The following is an 18,711-nucleotide window of genomic DNA, read 5'->3' on the forward strand; positions in this document are numbered from 1 at the left end:
GACAGGGCCGTAATCGCCTCAGCATCAGGGTCCTTAGCACTGTTGGGTCCTAACAATAGGCGATTGACTTACTGCCTGACTAAATAACAAAAGGGAATTAACTATTACACATACGCATAATGACTGGCCCTCATTTTAGTACAATTATAACAAGCTCACTCTTCACTTGTTCCTAAAAAGGAGAAAATAAATGCAGATTTATTTTTGCTGAACTGCTCTGTAAATTGCAAAGAAATCTTAAACACTATTAAAAAAATTGTGGATCGTGATCCTGCCTGAAAACATTGTGATACATTTTTGCCATATTCCCGACTTAACCAAAGAGTTGTAGATGCAGAGGGTGGTTCTGTATAGGTTAAGTTAACCCACTCTGTTTCCCATAATGAACTGTTACCACTACATTTGTAATTTTGTTTCTTCTATATTTCTTTCCATCTCAACTTCAGGTCTCAGTCCTTGGGGACATTGGAGGGAGGAGCCTTGATGAGTGTGTCCGTAGAACCATGGCATTTTTGATGACAAATGACCTTGCCCGTCAATTGAACCTCACAGGGCGCCATGGAAAACGCTCTTTCAGGAGCCTACGTCTGTTTGATACTTTGCATGGTATATACATTTCAACATCCTTCATTTACATAGATTAGTAAAAACACAAACGGTTTGGGGTCATTTTGTGTCAAATCAACCAGAAGTTACCAGCTCAATGTTGATTTTGATAATTTTGTTTTCTGGTGATAAAAATGATTACTTCTAAGGGCCCTATCTTGCAACCAGCGCAATTGACTTTGTACACCTACGCAATTCAAGTATGATTCCTATTTTGCACCCAACGCACAACAGGCTTTTCCCTCCACAGACGCATGTCAGTAAATTAGTGAATAAACTTGCATTTCTGGGGGTTGTTCAGCAAAAAAGAAGGCGTGTTCCGGCGCAAACATTCCCTGGTGCTATTTTGTAGTTCCATTAAACAATTTGTGTTATTCAGATGCTATTTTAAAGCATGCATGCTTTAATGAAATGTAGTGGCACAACGCGCATATACTTTGCTTCTCTCATCTACACGGATGCAGCAGTTTTGTCCCATCCTCAATGTCACGTCTCTGTCTTTTACGGCCCTGAGAGAACGTCTGTCTCCTCGGCTGTGAACCTCTCTTGGTAATGCTTGGCATAGCAATTGTTATAACAGCAATCTGCCATGGAACAAGCGCGCCTGCTCTTAAAGGATTAGTTCACCTCTAAATAAAAATGTCCTGATAATTTACTCACCGCAATGCCATCCAAGATATTCATGTCTTTCTTACTTCAGTGGAAAAAAAAATAATACCTGGCGTGTCGCAGACCAGCACAAGACGAACAATTGTGGTTAAAAAGTATATAAATGTTTTTAAATAAATAACCGATCTCACAATCGGGGCCGCCCTCGGGGCCATGATGACCACAGGTCTGATGACGTGGTCAATCGGTGGTAAATCGTGTCACTTAAAACATGCTTTCATAAAAAATACAAAGATTGATACATGGGTTTTATAAAAAGATATCAGCTATTGAAATCAGTGTGAACAGATGCGCTTAGTCTCTCTATATACTTGAGTAATTGTATAAGGTGACATGAACACAGATTTTGGATAAAATATTTGTCATTGTTTGCAGACAGTAACACCATCCAAACAGTGAAACCACATAATAAATAACCGATCTACAAACATTTCTAAATTCATGTAAAACACACAATTTTTTTATTATTATTATTGGTAAGTTAATCTATTTCATATAGTCTATTGTTAATTCTACAGTAGCCTCTTGAAGGACGCAATCGTTTAAATTAGTTAAGTTGTTTATTTGCTTCACATACGCACTATATTTATATTGGTAACACTTTACAATAAGGTTCATTGGTTAACTACATTAATTAACATTAACTAATAATGGACTGCATTTATATATCATGTGTTCATCTTTGTTAATGTACATTTCCACATTTACTAATACTTTATTGAAATCTTGTTAATATTAGTTAATGCACTGTGAACTAACCAGTTTCCCTTCCAGTTTCCGTAGTGTAGTGGTTATCACGTTCGCCTCACACGCGAAAGGTCCCCGGTTCGAGACCGGGCGGAAACGCTTCTTTTTCACCCATGCAATAGTGACCAGGTACCATGTGCTTTGCGTTGCCTTAGGTGCCCAAAATGTCTTTCGTAAGCCACCTGAAATTTGTGCCATTAAAAACTACTAGGCCACACCCACGGACGCTAGTTTCTTCTCGCAAGGAGTTTAGATCTGCAACAACTCCAGATGACATCCTCGATTTAGAATATGACCAAACCATGCATGATTTTGGACGGATCCTGATCAGGGCTGAGGGCTGTACAGGTTTCCGTAGTGTAGTGGTTATCACGTTCGCCTAACGCGCGAAAGGTCCCCGGTTCGGGACCGGGCGGTCTTTGTGCCTAGGGTAAACAGTTGAAATCAACCCAGTGGCTAAAAACTGGAATTTGCCCCTTTGTTTCTCCATCCCTTGAAGGAGAAGTCCGTATTTAGTCGACTCTTCTCCAGGTCTTTATCCCAATGTCTTTGGAGTGGACACTAGAAAACCACCGGACAAGAGAAAATCGCCGGCAAGACGTGGATAATAACAAACTACTCGGCTAGTAGCCCGTCTCAAATAACATCTTTCCCCAACAGCGTTTATAAGAAAATGTGCCTTTTCTGAATTGAAACGGTGAAAATGTCACAAATCAACACACAGCTGGCCCTTCAGAGCTTTGTGAACAACAAATGGCAACAGAGTGCAATCTAATCAAGAGCGTAGGGCTGCAGAGCTTGTTTTGGATACTAGGGAACTATTTACAGTTGGGTCTTTTGTTATGCTTTGCCACGCCCTTACTGCAGCTGTCTTCAGTTGTCCTCTGTTTGTGGGTCTATCTGCCTTAAGTTTTGGCTTCAGCAAATGAAAAGCATGCTCCATCGGATTGAGATCAGGTGATTGACTCGGCCATTGCAGAATATTCCATTTGCTCTCGCAGTATGTTTTGGGTCATTGTCCATGTGTAAAGTGAAGCGCCATCCAATCAAGTTTGCTGAATCTGAGCAGACAATATGTCACTACACACTTCATCTGGCTGCTTCTGTCACATTGTCGCTAAACACTTTTGGCAAAGTCAATTCTGGCCTTTCTATTCTTGAGGCTTATGAATTGTTGGCAAGTTGTGCTGAATCCCCTGTGTCTGCTTTCTTGAAGTCTTGTCTTTATGGTGGTGTGGACGGCGACTCAACGTGTCAGGCCTTATAGAAACCGCTTCAAAAGCCGTGCCCCCTGTGAGGATCGAACTCACGACCTTCAGATTATGAGACTGACGCGCTACCTACTGCGCTAAGGAGGCAGCACGCAGGACCGGGGGACAGAGTGATACAGATAAAAGTGGAGTAACATCAGACAAGTTTTGAAAAGGGCGTTCGCTTCTGTCACGGGTCACACCATTTTGAGTACGTCTCACCAAGTTGACCAAATGATCAGGAAGGATCCTGATCGTTCTCAGGCACCCTTCCAGTTTCCGTAGTGTAGTGGTTATCACGTTCGCCTCACACGCGAAAGGTCCCCGGTTCGAGACCGGGCGGAAACACTTCTTTTTCACCCATGCAATAGTGACCAGGTACCATGTGCTTTGCGTTGCCTTAGGTGCCCAAAATGTCTTTCGTAAGCCACCTGAAATTTGTGCCATTAAAAACTACTAGGCCACACCCACGGACGTTAGTTTCTTCTCGCAAGGAGTTTAGATCTGCAACAACTCCAGATGACCTCCTCGATTTAGAATATGACCAAACCATGCATGAATCTGGACGGATCCTGATCAGGGCTGAGGGCTGTACCGGTTTCCGTAGTGTAGTGGTTATCACGTTCGCCTAACACGCGAAAGGTCCCCGGTTCGAGACCGGGCGGAAACACATTTTCCGCAAATGATACACTAACCTCAGAGAAAAGAAATATGGCTCACGGCTACTGAGTGTTAACAAAGCATCCGACCATGCAGCAGTTTGCTTTGTATTGCATGGGGCCTCATTTATGTCAGTCTTGCTGCTAATTTGTGCCTAGGGTAAACAGTTGAATTCAACCCAGTGGCTAAAAACTGGAATTTGCCCCTTTGTTTCTCCATCCCTTGAAGGAGAAGTCCGTATTTAGTCGACTCTTCTCCAGGTCTTTATCCCAATGTCTTTGGAGTGGACACTAGAAAACCACCGGACAAGAGAAAATCGCCGGCAAGACGTGGATAATAACAAACTACTCGGCTAGTAGCCCGTCTCAAATAACATCTTTCCCCAACAGCGTTTATAAGAAAATGTGCCTTTTCTGAATTGAAACGGTGAAAATGTCACAAATCAACACACAGCTGGCCCTTCAGAGCTTTGTGAACAACAAATGGCAACAGAGTGCAATCTAATCAAGAGCGTAGGGCTGCAGAGCTTGTTTTGGATACTAGGGAACTATTTACAGTTGGGTCTTTTGTTATGCTTTGCCACGCCCTTACTGCAGCTGTCTTCAGTTGTCCTCTGTTTGTGGGTCTATCTGCCTTAAGTTTTGGCTTCAGCAAATGAAAAGCATGCTCCATCGGATTGAGATCAGGTGATTGACTCGGCCATTGCAGAATATTCCATTTGCTCTCGCAGTATGTTTTGGGTCATTGTCCATGTGTAAAGTGAAGCGCCATCCAATCAAGTTTGCTGAATCTGAGCAGACAATATGTCACTACACACTTCATCTGGCTGCTTCTGTCACATTGTCGCTAAACACTTTTGGCAAAGTCAATTCTGGAGTTTAGATCTGCAACAACTCCAGATGACATCCTCGATTTAGAATATGACCAAACCATGCATGATTTTGGACGGATCCTGATCAGGGCTGAGGGCTGTACAGGTTTCCGTAGTGTAGTGGTTATCACGTTCGCCTAACACGCGAAAGGTCCCCGGTTCGAGACCGGGCGGAAACACATTTTCCGCAAATGATACACTAACCTCAGAGAAAAGAAATATGGCTCACGGCTACTGAGTGTTAACAAAGCGTCCGACCATGCAGCAGTTTGCTTTGTATTGCATGGGGCCACATTTATGTCAGTCTTGCTGCTAATTTGTGCCTAGGGTAAACAGTTGAAATCAACCCAGTGGCTAAAAACTGGAATTTGCCCCTTTGTTTCTCCATCCCTTGAAGGAGAAGTCCGTATTTAGTCGACTCTTCTCCAGGTCTTTATCCCAATGTCTTTGGAGTGGACACTAGAAAACCACCGGACAAGAGAAAATCGCCGGCAAGACGTGGATAATAACAAACTACTCGGCTAGTAGCCCGTCTCAAATAACATCTTTCCCCAACAGCGTTTATAAGAAAATGTGCCTTTTCTGAATTGAAACGGTGAAAATGTCACAAATCAACACACAGCTGGCCCTTCAGAGCTTTGTGAACAACAAATGGCAACAGAGTGCAATCTAATCAAGAGCGTAGGGCTGCAGAGCTTGTTTTGGATACTAGGGAACTATTTACAGTTGGGTCTTTTGTTATGCTTTGCCACGCCCTTACTGCAGCTGTCTTCAGTTGTCCTCTGTTTGTGGGTCTATCTGCCTTAAGTTTTGGCTTCAGCAAATGAAAAGCATGCTCCATCGGATTGAGATCAGGTGATTGACTCGGCCATTGCAGAATATTCCATTTGCTCTCGCAGTATGTTTTGGGTCATTGTCCATGTGTAAAGTGAAGCGCCATCCAATCAAGTTTGCTGAATCTGAGCAGACAATATGTCACTACACACTTCATCTGGCTGCTTCTGTCACATTGTCGCTAAACACTTTTGGCAAAGTCAATTCTGGCCTTTCTATTCTTGAGGCTTATGAATTGTTGGCAAGTTGTGCTGAATCCCCTGTGTCTGCTTTCTTGAAGTCTTGTCTTTATGGTGGTGTGGACGGCGACTCAACGTGTCAGGCCTTATAGAAACCGCTTCAAAAGCCGTGCCCCCTGTGAGGATCGAACTCACGACCTTCAGATTATGAGACTGACGCGCTACCTACTGCGCTAAGGAGGCAGCACGCAGGACCGGGGGACAGAGTGATACAGATAAAAGTGGAGTAACATCAGACAAGTTTTGAAAAGGGCGTTCGCTTCTGTCACGGGTCACACCATTTTGAGTACGTCTCACCAAGTTGACCAAATGATCAGGAAGGATCCTGATCGTTCTCAGGCACCCTTCCAGTTTCCGTAGTGTAGTGGTTATCACGTTCGCCTCACACGCGAAAGGTCCCCGGTTCGAGACCGGGCGGAAACACTTCTTTTTCACCCATGCAATAGTGACCAGGTACCATGTGCTTTGCGTTGCCTTAGGTGCCCAAAATGTCTTTCGTAAGCCACCTGAAATTTGTGCCATTAAAAACTACTAGGCCACACCCACGGACGCTAGTTTCTTCTCGCAAGGAGTTTAGATCTGCAACAACTCCAGATGACATCCTCGATTTAGAATATGACCAAACCATGCATGATTTTGGACGGATCCTGATCAGGGCTGAGGGCTGTACCGGTTTCCGTAGTGTAGTGGTTATCACGTTCGCCTAACACGCGAAAGGTCCCCGGTTCGAGACCGGGCGGAAACACATTTTCCGCAAATGATACACTAACCTCAGAGAAAAGAAATATGGCTCACGGCTACTGAGTGTTAACAAAGCGTCCGACCATGCAGCAGTTTGCTTTGTATTGCATGGGGCCACATTTATGTCAGTCTTGCTGCTAATTTGTGCCTAGGGTAAACAGTTGAAATCAACCCAGTGGCTAAAAACTGGAATTTGCCCCTTTGTTTCTCCATCCCTTGAAGGAGAAGTCCGTATTTAGTCGACTCTTCTCCAGGTCTTTATCCCAATGTCTTTGGAGTGGACACTAGAAAACCACCGGACAAGAGAAAATCGCCGGCAAGACGTGGATAATAACAAACTACTCGGCTAGTAGCCCGTCTCAAATAACATCTTTCCCCAACAGCGTTTATAAGAAAATGTGCCTTTTCTGAATTGAAACGGTGAAAATGTCACAAATCAACACACAGCTGGCCCTTCAGAGCTTTGTGAACAACAAATGGCAACAGAGTGCAATCTAATCAAGAGCGTAGGGCTGCAGAGCTTGTTTTGGATACTAGGGAACTATTTACAGTTGGGTCTTTTGTTATGCTTTGCCACGCCCTTACTGCAGCTGTCTTCAGTTGTCCTCTGTTTGTGGGTCTATCTGCCTTAAGTTTTGGCTTCAGCAAATGAAAAGCATGCTCCATCGGATTGAGATCAGGTGATTGACTCGGCCATTGCAGAATATTCCATTTGCTCTCGCAGTATGTTTTGGGTCATTGTCCATGTGTAAAGTGAAGCGCCATCCAATCAAGTTTGCTGAATCTGAGCAGACAATATGTCACTACACACTTCATCTGGCTGCTTCTGTCACATTGTCGCTAAACACTTTTGGCAAAGTCAATTCTGGCCTTTCTATTCTTGAGGCTTATGAATTGTTGGCAAGTTGTGCTGAATCCCCTGTGTCTGCTTTCTTGAAGTCTTGTCTTTATGGTGGTGTGGACGGCGACTCAACGTGTCAGGCCTTATAGAAACCGCTTCAAAAGCCGTGCCCCCTGTGAGGATCGAACTCACGACCTTCAGATTATGAGACTGACGCGCTACCTACTGCGCTAAGGAGGCAGCACGCAGGACCGGGGGACAGAGTGATACAGATAAAAGTGGAGTAACATCAGACAAGTTTTGAAAAGGGCGTTCGCTTCTGTCACGGGTCACACCATTTTGAGTACGTCTCACCAAGTTGACCAAATGATCAGGAAGGATCCTGATCGTTCTCAGGCACCCTTCCAGTTTCCGTAGTGTAGTGGTTATCACGTTCGCCTCACACGCGAAAGGTCCCCGGTTCGAGACCGGGCGGAAACACTTCTTTTTCACCCATGCAATAGTGACCAGGTACCATGTGCTTTGCGTTGCCTTAGGTGCCCAAAATGTCTTTCGTAAGCCACCTGAAATTTGTGCCATTAAAAACTACTAGGCCACACCCACGGACGCTAGTTTCTTCTCGCAAGGAGTTTAGATCTGCAACAACTCCAGATGACATCCTCGATTTAGAATATGACCAAACCATGCATGATTTTGGACGGATCCTGATCAGGGCTGAGGGCTGTACAGGTTTCCGTAGTGTAGTGGTTATCACGTTCGCCTAACACGCGAAAGGTCCCCGGTTCGAGACCGGGCGGAAACACATTTTCCGCAAATGATACACTAACCTCAGAGAAAAGAAATATGGCTCACGGCTACTGAGTGTTAACAAAGCGTCCGACCATGCAGCAGTTTGCTTTGTATTGCATGGGGCCACATTTATGTCAGTCTTGCTGCTAATTTGTGCCTAGGGTAAACAGTTGAAATCAACCCAGTGGCTAAAAACTGGAATTTGCCCCTTTGTTTCTCCATCCCTTGAAGGAGAAGTCCGTATTTAGTCGACTCTTCTCCAGGTCTTTATCCCAATGTCTTTGGAGTGGACACTAGAAAACCACCGGACAAGAGAAAATCGCCGGCAAGACGTGGATAATAACAAACTACTCGGCTAGTAGCCCGTCTCAAATAACATCTTTCCCCAACAGCGTTTATAAGAAAATGTGCCTTTTCTGAATTGAAACGGTGAAAATGTCACAAATCAACACACAGCTGGCCCTTCAGAGCTTTGTGAACAACAAATGGCAACAGAGTGCAATCTAATCAAGAGCGTAGGGCTGCAGAGCTTGTTTTGGATACTAGGGAACTATTTACAGTTGGGTCTTTTGTTATGCTTTGCCACGCCCTTACTGCAGCTGTCTTCAGTTGTCCTCTGTTTGTGGGTCTATCTGCCTTAAGTTTTGGCTTCAGCAAATGAAAAGCATGCTCCATCGGATTGAGATCAGGTGATTGACTCGGCCATTGCAGAATATTCCATTTGCTCTCGCAGTATGTTTTGGGTCATTGTCCATGTGTAAAGTGAAGCGCCATCCAATCAAGTTTGCTGAATCTGAGCAGAAAATATGTCACTACACACTTCATCTGGCTGCTTCTGTCACATTGTCGCTAAACACTTTTGGCAAAGTCAATTCTGGCCTTTCTATTCTTGAGGCTTATGAATTGTTGGCAAGTTGTGCTGAATCCCCTGTGTCTGCTTTCTTGAAGTCTTGTCTTTATGGTGGTGTGGACGGCGACTCAACGTGTCAGGCCTTATAGAAACCGCTTCAAAAGCCGTGCCCCCTGTGAGGATCGAACTCACGACCTTCAGATTATGAGACTGACGCGCTACCTACTGCGCTAAGGAGGCAGCACGCAGGACCGGGGGACAGAGTGATACAGATAAAAGTGGAGTAACATCAGACAAGTTTTGAAAAGGGCGTTCGCTTCTGTCACGGGTCACACCATTTTGAGTACGTCTCACCAAGTTGACCAAATGATCAGGAAGGATCCTGATCGTTCTCAGGCACCCTTCCAGTTTCCGTAGTGTAGTGGTTATCACGTTCGCCTCACACGCGAAAGGTCCCCGGTTCGAGACCGGGCGGAAACACTTCTTTTTCACCCATGCAATAGTGACCAGGTACCATGTGCTTTGCGTTGCCTTAGGTGCCCAAAATGTCTTTCGTAAGCCACCTGAAATTTGTGCCATTAAAAACTACTAGGCCACACCCACGGACGCTAGTTTCTTCTCGCAAGGAGTTTAGATCTGCAACAACTCCAGATGACATCCTCGATTTAGAATATGACCAAACCATGCATGATTTTGGACGGATCCTGATCAGGGCTGAGGGCTGTACAGGTTTCCGTAGTGTAGTGGTTATCACGTTCGCCTAACACGCGAAAGGTCCCCGGTTCGAGACCGGGCGGAAACACTTTTTCCGCAAATGATACACTAACCTCAGAGAAAAGAAATATGGCTCACGGCTACTGAGTGTTAACAAAGCGTCCGACCATGCAGCAGTTTGCTTTGTATTGCATGGGGCCACATTTATGTCAGTCTTGCTGCTAATTTGTGCCTAGGGTAAACAGTTGAAATCAACCCAGTGGCTAAAAACTGGAATTTGCCCCTTTGTTTCTCCATCCCTTGAAGGAGAAGTCCGTATTTAGTCGACTCTTCTCCAGGTCTTTATCCCAATGTCTTTGGAGTGGACACTAGAAAACCACCGGACAAGAGAAAATCGCCGGCAAGACGTGGATAATAACAAACTACTCGGCTAGTAGCCCGTCTCAAATAACATCTTTCCCCAACAGCGTTTATAAGAAAATGTGCCTTTTCTGAATTGAAACGGTGAAAATGTCACAAATCAACACACAGCTGGCCCTTCAGAGCTTTGTGAACAACAAATGGCAACAGAGTGCAATCTAATCAAGAGCGTAGGGCTGCAGAGCTTGTTTTGGATACTAGGGAACTATTTACAGTTGGGTCTTTTGTTATGCTTTGCCACGCCCTTACTGCAGCTGTCTTCAGTTGTCCTCTGTTTGTGGGTCTATCTGCCTTAAGTTTTGGCTTCAGCAAATGAAAAGCATGCTCCATCGGATTGAGATCAGGTGATTGACTCGGCCATTGCAGAATATTCCATTTGCTCTCGCAGTATGTTTTGGGTCATTGTCCATGTGTAAAGTGAAGCGCCATCCAATCAAGTTTGCTGAATCTGAGCAGACAATATGTCACTACACACTTCATCTGGCTGCTTCTGTCACATTGTCGCTAAACACTTTTGGCAAAGTCAATTCTGGCCTTTCTATTCTTGAGGCTTATGAATTGTTGGCAAGTTGTGCTGAATCCCCTGTGTCTGCTTTCTTGAAGTCTTGTCTTTATGGTGGTGTGGACGGCGACTCAACGTGTCAGGCCTTATAGAAACCGCTTCAAAAGCCGTGCCCCCTGTGAGGATCGAACTCACGACCTTCAGATTATGAGACTGACGCGCTACCTACTGCGCTAAGGAGGCAGCACGCAGGACCGGGGGACAGAGTGATACAGATAAAAGTGGAGTAACATCAGACAAGTTTTGAAAAGGGCGTTCGCTTCTGTCACGGGTCACACCATTTTGAGTACGTCTCACCAAGTTGACCAAATGATCAGGAAGGATCCTGTATGTTGTGATGCTTAATTTGTGATCCTGTACTAAACTGTACACTTTGTTAGATTTTCAAATTTCTGTTCCCTCTTTCTCAGAACCAGGTTTCTCCCCAGTAATCCAGACTCCACTTCAGAGCCAAGAGTTTGAGTACAAGTATGTTATTTGTGATGTTTTTTGTCTTGGAAGCTATTGCTTCTATTTAAGATTAGGAATCCTTTTATCCATAATCTGTTTTTCTTTAGGGCACTTGACTTTCTGGATAAAAGGTGTGGAGGTGTGTTGTACATATCATTAGCTTTGCACAGTTCAATTATTGTTTCATTACTGAATATGCAATCTCTGCAGTGAAATTAAAGCTGTTATGTTTTTTCCCCCAGTTCGTCAAGTACTAAACTTTACACCCCCAGCAGAAAATGTACCCTGGCAGCAAATGGGTGAAAAGGCTGGAGGTATGTAATACGTTGCGCTAAACTGTTACATTTAAGTCCAATTCATTACATGTATGCAATAACTTCAAACATATTTTTACGTCAATGATTATCAATAGGAGAAAGTCATCGCTCCGTTATTGGCCCTTGGACTCCCCTGGCATCGCATGTACAGCATGAAGTTTTCAGCAATGAAGGTATATTCTAGGCCTATGTCCTAATGTCCAGTTTTTTAACAGTTTTGAAAATAACTGTGCCTTTAGTTTTCCAGAACGAGAACCAAGCCCTGAGGGAGGAGAACCAAGCCCTGAGGGAGGAGAACCAAGCCCTGAGGGAGGAGAACCAAGCCCTGAGGGAGGGGAGCCATGCACGAGCAGGTGAGAACATGCACTCTTTCTTTAATTTTACTTTTTTGTGTGTAATGTAGGTTCAGAATGACCATATGCCTTTCATTTTGTAGCTTCGGGTGACAGCGGCTCGCTTCAAGAGCAGGTGAAGCTATTTGGGACAACGCTGAAGATGTTTGCTCGCACTGGGCAATCAGGTACAACTTGCAAACAACACCTGTGGTTGTTGATTTAATTCCCACTGGGTCCACATGTACGTGTATTAGACCTAGGTATAAATGTCATTGTTTAGTAATTGAGGGACCAGGACTGACTACTTTATTCTTTTATTCTGGGAACCCCTGTAGGTGCAGATCAGACCCTAGTGCTGCGACGTCTTGGAGAGTTTGGCGATGTTGTGCGTAGCATGGAAAACAAAATGGACACTATGCTGCAACATTTCAGTGCCAATGTGTCTGTTGGAGAGCTATCCCTGCCAGGGGATGTTACTCCCCCTAGACACCCAGGAAGATTTGGTGTTTCTTGACAGCATTTTGAGGGAGGATAAAGAGCTCCAGGAACGATTTGTGTGTTGCTTTCGTTTATAAGGCCGTAGGGTAATCTAAAAAGTCAAATTAAGTTTGTACACTGTATATTCTACAGTCTAAATCCACAGCCTGTCACATTTTATATTTATGTATGAGAAGCTTGCGAGAAATGTAATTTAACACATTTTCAGCTTCGGTTTTTGGCTATCAAATGTGGGAGGGACCTGAAGACAACAGTGTGGAGAATGCTTCAGAGTATTTTCTCTAATAACCTTGCCGTTAATACAACCTGGACTGGTATAGGGGATAAAACCTGTTTTAGAGACCTGTTCCTGAAGACCATTGTTCAAAGTAATTTTTTTAAGTAGATGCCCTTATGCCTTATGCCATTCAAATGTAATGACAGATCTGTATTTTCTACAGGGGCCCTCCGGAAGAACCCGGCAACCCAGGATGCCACTGATGAGGCGGTCCAGGTTAACGTTACACGTTACCTGAAAGGAGCATCAGACTGTGAAGGAGGAAAAAGCCGCCCAGCTGAGAAGGACCCACAGCCAACCCCTTAAACTAGGCTGACTACTGACACCCCAGCATCCCTGAACTGGAACACTTTCTTTATCCTGCAGTCAGTAACATCAAGAAGCCAGAAGTGCCAGACTACACTCACCAAACCCCCCTGTTTTTTTTTTGTATTAACTTTAGTATTGGCTTATTTCATTCCATCTTAACGATTCTATTATAGTTTGTAAATCCTATTTCATACCTGTTGATATTGCGCATTAACTAGTACCAACATTCTACTTTCATTTCATCACTATGCTTAACTGTTATTCAATTAATAATAGCTTGGAAATACTATTTCGTACCTCTGATACTTGATATTGCACAGTACCTGGTACCAAATATTCTACTTACTCTGTTTTTAACATCAGCATTTTTCATTCCATCACAGTGCTTAACTGTTATTCTATTGTTAAATATAGCTTGTAAATCCTTGTGCCACAGGTCAGCATTGCAGTTATAATGGTCTGTTCTACACTGTTTTTACCTCTGTATTTTTATATATGTATATCAAGTTTTGTTTATCACAGATACAAGAGACACATCTTAATGCAGCATGGTGTAAATATTGTGCTCCAGGTCAGCAATGCCATTATAATGGAATATTCTACTCTAGAGCTTTACTCAATGGCTTGAAAATGTGATGTTCTACCTCGTTTTATTTGGTATCCTGCACATTCTTTGGTACCAAATATCCTCATTACTTGTTATGTTTACTGGTAATTATTTTCATCCCAGAGCTGACCTCTATATTATTAACAATGATTGTGTTTGTGTTATAATTTGCTTGTATGGCTGTTCTTTTTTTTTTAACCAACATTTTATTGGAAACCTGCATGTTCTGTGTGTATTTATGTTTATTTTTTTCTGCCTATTATTTATTTCAGTGATCTGACACATCTTGTTTGAATGACAGTTACTGTACTTTGAAATGTGGAATTAAAACACCAAATGGAAATTTGTCTGGTTTGATCAATCATTATTCTCGATAAACTGCATGCTATAAATATTAAATATATATATAAAAGCGGCAGATCGCTCGAAAACCTTTTGTATAACGGCGGTGGAAAGGCGGTTGGACCACGGGCCGGACGCAGAACACAGGCGGTAGGAGTGCGACTGCCGCTTTTAAAAAGCGTCTGCCGCCGGCGGAAAGCTGGCAAACGTGTTTGCGATTTAGACATTCTGACGCTTCTACTGTCTTTGGAGGACCGCCTCCGGTCCGCCGACTCATTGCTATCTGGGATTCAGTCGTTTGTAGAGTTTTCCGTTCGGTTTCTTTTGTATGGTTATTAAACCCACGAATGCGATATATGCCTGCGCCTGGTTCCTTGCCAACACTACACCACAAGACATCATTACAGCAGGTGATTATGATGTAAAAGGATACTTTGTGGTTTACTATTGGGTAACTGAGGTAATGTTACCCTTCTGGCTAACTAGCCTTAATGTTATTAACTGTCAATACTGTTAGAAATCGGCGGTTTCGTATAGTGGTCAAATAATGTAGAACCTGTATCAAATCGAGGGAGAAGTTTGCTCACGTTTATTGGAAAATTGCAGTACAGATGTAATTCGGTAAACGTAAAGCAATTTGCATTGTCAACAAAATACAGTTTTGCGCTAATCTCCAATTTATCCACCCCTAGAGATTTTTGCACGTTACACAATGTAATTCGTGGCCCAGTCAGGGAGTAACTAGGTCTTCTCTCCAATGTATCCACCCCTAGAGATATTGTACACGATAACAATTCGTGGCCTAGTCAGGGAGTAACTAGGTCTCCTATCACTACCTGTGCTCTTGAATTACTCGATTTGTTCGTTAAATGGTGTGGATTTCAGACTCACCAACTTTTCTGAATTTTTGGTAGAGAATAAATCTCCAACCATATGGCTCACAGCAATTTTGACAGTTCTTTATATGGCGTAGTTTTACAACTCACTGTTCAGTTGTTCTCAGCAACCAGTAACCGGGAAAAACGTCTTCCTCGCGATTGCAAATCAAGCCCCTAAGCTCTCCAGCCAAAGTTCAGTAGAATCGTTAAAACTTGTCCATCCGGTCGCGGTACCAAACTGTTAGAAATCGGCGGTTTCGTATATTGGTCAAATAATGTAGAACCCGTATCAAATCGAGGGAGAAGTTTGCTCACGTTTATTGTAAATTTGCAGCACAGATGTCATTCGGGGGACGTTCTATCTTCTTCTCTCTGTAATGTTGGTTGCCAGCTAGCCTATACATTAAGGGCGTTTCTACATAGCAAAGATCAGGTTTCCAAGACAGTAACCTCCATGCCATATTGCCATCATAAAAATTCCTATGGTCATTAGAGCCCAACTACAGAGAGATAATCTAAACAGAGATGTTTCTGTTGTTCTCAGTATTTAGACATTCACTTCCAATGAAACGTACATTCATATTGAAATTGTTAATGCTCAGATTCCACAATACTGTTACCTGTTTGTTGTCATGTGAACACTCCCAACTAAAACTTCTGAAATGAAACAGATTCCAGAATCAATTTGTTTTTATTAGAGTAGATATAAGGATTAAAACATGATAGTGTAACTTTTTATGTGGAAAAAACAACAGTTATAGTAAGTTATTATTCAAAGTATGATATTAAAAAAGTTCATAATGTATGGTTTTATGTCAACTTTTTTTCCCTTTATCAGCAATTCAAATTCTCCAAATCGTCCTATTTCACTCAATGGCCTTTGTGCCCTGGCATGTGGCCTTTGTGTCCTAAACATTTTTGTGATACCAAATGCCATTTGGCCAAATGGCCTTGCCCCAAAATTCCAAGCCTGTTTATTACATATTGACACTGTAATTGCGAGTCATTAAGGACCAATAGCACTGGGATGTTGATACTGAATGTAATCATGTTTTCCAAAATAGTTACATATGTACATATTTCTTGTGATGCAGCATTGACAGAACTGCCACTGACTGGATGTTTTTTGTTCGTTTTTCTCTGTAAACCATAGACATTGTCATGTGTGAAGAGATTTCTGAGATAATGAACCAGCCCATGGCACTCATCAGTGTGTATCCCTCATAATTCAAATCTGTATCGAATCTAATGTACATCTAGAATTGGTTTGTTTTTCCCTAAAAAGGCATCTTTCAACCACACTGCCAAGAAGCAGAATGAGGTCCTGGGCTGGTGTGGTTACACTTGGTCTGCGGTTGTGAGGCTAACTAGACTTAATGGTAGGACATATTGCCAAATTCTTCAAAACCGTGTTCAGAAGCACTAAATAAATTCACTGGCAACAGATGTTCTTCTGCAGTCAGCATGCCATTTGCATGTTGCCAAAAACCTGAGACCGGTGGCATTGTGTTGTGACAAGACTATAGTGCCTTTTTTTCCTAACCATCACAAGGTTCACCTGTGTAAGCATCATGTTGTTTAATCAGCTTCTCGATTTGTCACACCTGTCAGCTGTATTGATTATCCTGAGAAATTTGAGCACAACATTGGAAAGAAATAGTTTTTTCTGCATATAGAACATTTTGGAGATTATTTATTTCAGCTCATGAGATACAGTATCTCAGGAAAGTGAGTACACCCCTCAGATTTTTGCTAAATATATGTATATGTTGTTCTGTCTGGTCTTGCAGTGCGTTTGGCCAAATTGCAATTGGTTCTCAATTAAACATTTTTATCTAAATAAAAATGTCAGTCTCTTCAAGATATCTTTGTTTTTCATCAACAGTTAAATGAAAAATTTTGGATTTATCATTTTTGTAACCACACTACACTATATTTTAGCCTTGAACTATATATCAGTGGCTGTGCCAAAATGCACAGCCCTAAAGATAGTGAATGGTTAAAATAAAGTTGTTGATCCCTATGTATATCTGACATTATAAACTGGGTGTGTCAAGCACCCAATGCTGATAGGCCAACACGTGTGCGGACACGTTCACTTACCTGACAACATTGTTTGGAAAGGAAAGAAAAAGGTGCAGTGGTCTCTTCATTTTTTTTGGTATATATACATACAGTGGGGAGAACAAGTATTTGATACACTGCCGATTTTGCAGGTTTTCCCACTTACAAAGCATGTAGAGGTCTGTAATTATTATCATAGGTAACTTCAACAGTGAGAGACAGAATCTAAAAAAATAATCCAGAAAATCACATTGTATGATTTTTAAATAATTAATCTGCATTTTATTGCATGAGAGAAGTATTTGATCACCTACCAACCAGTAAGAATTCCGGCTCTCACAACTGCACCTGTTTTAACTAAAAAGACACCTGTCCACACTCTCAATCAAACAGACTCCAATCTCTCCAAAATGGCCAAGACCAGAGAGCTGTGTAAGGACATCATGGATAAAATTGTAGACCTGCACAAGGCTGGGATGGGCTACAGGACAATAGGCAAGCAGCTTGGTGAGAAGGCAACAATGGTTGGTGCAATTATTAGAAAATGGAAGACGGTCAATCTCCCTCGGTCTGGGGCTCCATGCAAGATCTCACCTCTTGGGGCATCAATGATCATGAGGAAGTTGAGGGATCAGCCCAGAACTACATGGCAGGATCTGGTCAATGACCTGAAGAGAGCTGGGACCACAGTCTCAAAGAAAACCATTAGTAACAAACTATGCCGTCATGGATTATAATCTGGCAGCGCACGCAAGTTTCCCCTGCTCAAGCCAGAGCATGTCCAGGCCCGTCTGAAGTTTGCCAATGACCATCTGGATCATCCAGATGGTCATTGGCAAGGAATAGGAGAATACCATCCCACCGTGAAGCATGGAGGTGGAAACATCATTCTTTGGGGATGCTTTTCTGCAAAGGGGACAGGGCGACTGCACCGTATTGAAGGGAGGATGGATGGGGCCATTTATTGCCAGATCTTGGCCAACAACCTCCTTCCCTAAGTAAGGGCATTGAAGATGGGTCGTGGCTGGGTCTTCCAGCATGACAACGACCCGAAACACAAAGCCAGGGCAACTAAGGAGTGGCTCCATAAGAAGCATCTCAAGGTCCTGGAGTCTCCAGACCTGAATCCCTCTTTGGAGGGAGCTGAAAGTCCGTATTGCCCAGCAACAGCCCCGAAACCTGAAAGATCTGGAGAAGGTCTGTATGGAGGAGTGGGCCAAAATCCCTGATGCAGTGTGTGCAAATCTAGTCAAGAACTACAGGAAACATATGATCTCTGTAATTGCAAACAAAGGTTTCTGTACCAAATATTAAGATCTGCTTTTCTGATGTATCAAATACTTATGTCATGCAATAAAATGCAAATAATTACTTAAAAATCATACAATGTGATTTTCTGGATTTTTTTTTTAGATTCCTTCACTCACAGTTGAAGAGTACCTATGATAAAAAATTACAGACTTCTATATGCTTTGTAAGTGGGAAAACCTGCAAAATCAGCAGTGTATCAAATACTTGTTCTCCCCACTGTACATACATACATACCTACATACAGCTCTGTAAAAAATTAAGAGACCACTGCACCTTTTTCTTTCCTTTCCAAAAACCATGGCACTGGGGAGAGTGTCAGTCCTGACACTCTGCCAGAGAAAGTTTTTTTAACGTTAACTGATGTTATGTAATGGTTATTATCGGATATTTTAAATGTTAAATGCTGCATAAGGCACCTTTAAGTCTACAGTTAAAGTCCAGGAGGTTACATTTAATAAGAGCCATTTATGCCTAATCTCAGGGAAATAGTTCACATTCAATGTTAGACTGAATACTTTAAATACACAATT

At 42.8% G+C, this 18,711-nt stretch overlaps 1 long non-coding RNA gene and 15 other non-coding genes across 16 annotated transcripts; 11 read left to right on the forward strand and 5 right to left on the reverse strand.

Annotated features, from left to right (window-relative positions):
• Window positions 1–2,048: 2,048 nt before the first annotated feature.
• Window positions 2,049–2,121, forward strand: trnav-cac. The gene has a single exon. It is a non-coding gene; the product is annotated as a tRNA-Val (tRNA).
• Window positions 2,122–3,307: 1,186 nt separating this feature from the next.
• On the reverse strand, window positions 3,308–3,380 carry trnam-cau. The gene has a single exon. It is a non-coding gene; the product is annotated as a tRNA-Met (tRNA).
• A 167-nt stretch (window positions 3,381–3,547) lies between these two features.
• Window positions 3,548–3,620, forward strand: trnav-cac. The gene has a single exon. It is a non-coding gene; the product is annotated as a tRNA-Val (tRNA).
• A 249-nt stretch (window positions 3,621–3,869) lies between these two features.
• Window positions 3,870–3,942, forward strand: trnav-aac. The gene has a single exon. It is a non-coding gene; the product is annotated as a tRNA-Val (tRNA).
• A 967-nt stretch (window positions 3,943–4,909) lies between these two features.
• Window positions 4,910–4,982, forward strand: trnav-aac. The gene has a single exon. It is a non-coding gene; the product is annotated as a tRNA-Val (tRNA).
• Window positions 4,983–5,986: 1,004 nt separating this feature from the next.
• On the reverse strand, window positions 5,987–6,059 carry trnam-cau. Its single transcript has one exon. It is a non-coding gene; the product is annotated as a tRNA-Met (tRNA).
• Window positions 6,060–6,226: 167 nt separating this feature from the next.
• On the forward strand, window positions 6,227–6,299 carry trnav-cac. The gene has a single exon. It is a non-coding gene; the product is annotated as a tRNA-Val (tRNA).
• A 249-nt stretch (window positions 6,300–6,548) lies between these two features.
• On the forward strand, window positions 6,549–6,621 carry trnav-aac. Its single transcript has one exon. It is a non-coding gene; the product is annotated as a tRNA-Val (tRNA).
• A 1,004-nt stretch (window positions 6,622–7,625) lies between these two features.
• On the reverse strand, window positions 7,626–7,698 carry trnam-cau. Its single transcript has one exon. It is a non-coding gene; the product is annotated as a tRNA-Met (tRNA).
• Window positions 7,699–7,865: 167 nt separating this feature from the next.
• trnav-cac lies at window positions 7,866–7,938 on the forward strand. The gene has a single exon. It is a non-coding gene; the product is annotated as a tRNA-Val (tRNA).
• A 249-nt stretch (window positions 7,939–8,187) lies between these two features.
• trnav-aac lies at window positions 8,188–8,260 on the forward strand. Its single transcript has one exon. It is a non-coding gene; the product is annotated as a tRNA-Val (tRNA).
• Window positions 8,261–9,264: 1,004 nt separating this feature from the next.
• On the reverse strand, window positions 9,265–9,337 carry trnam-cau. The gene has a single exon. It is a non-coding gene; the product is annotated as a tRNA-Met (tRNA).
• A 167-nt stretch (window positions 9,338–9,504) lies between these two features.
• Window positions 9,505–9,577, forward strand: trnav-cac. Its single transcript has one exon. It is a non-coding gene; the product is annotated as a tRNA-Val (tRNA).
• Window positions 9,578–9,826: 249 nt separating this feature from the next.
• Window positions 9,827–9,899, forward strand: trnav-aac. Its single transcript has one exon. It is a non-coding gene; the product is annotated as a tRNA-Val (tRNA).
• A 1,004-nt stretch (window positions 9,900–10,903) lies between these two features.
• On the reverse strand, window positions 10,904–10,976 carry trnam-cau. The gene has a single exon. It is a non-coding gene; the product is annotated as a tRNA-Met (tRNA).
• An 896-nt stretch (window positions 10,977–11,872) lies between these two features.
• Window positions 11,873–12,944, forward strand: LOC114828800. Its single transcript, XR_003777189.2, has 4 exons — window positions 11,873–11,913; window positions 11,997–12,080; window positions 12,231–12,449; window positions 12,834–12,944. It is a non-coding gene; the product is annotated as an uncharacterized LOC114828800 (long non-coding RNA).
• The last annotated feature ends 5,767 nt before the right edge of the window (window positions 12,945–18,711 follow it).

Source organism: Esox lucius, chromosome 3, assembly GCF_011004845.1.
Source record: "Esox lucius isolate fEsoLuc1 chromosome 3, fEsoLuc1.pri, whole genome shotgun sequence".
NCBI classification, from domain to species: Eukaryota; Metazoa; Chordata; class Actinopteri; order Esociformes; family Esocidae; genus Esox; species Esox lucius.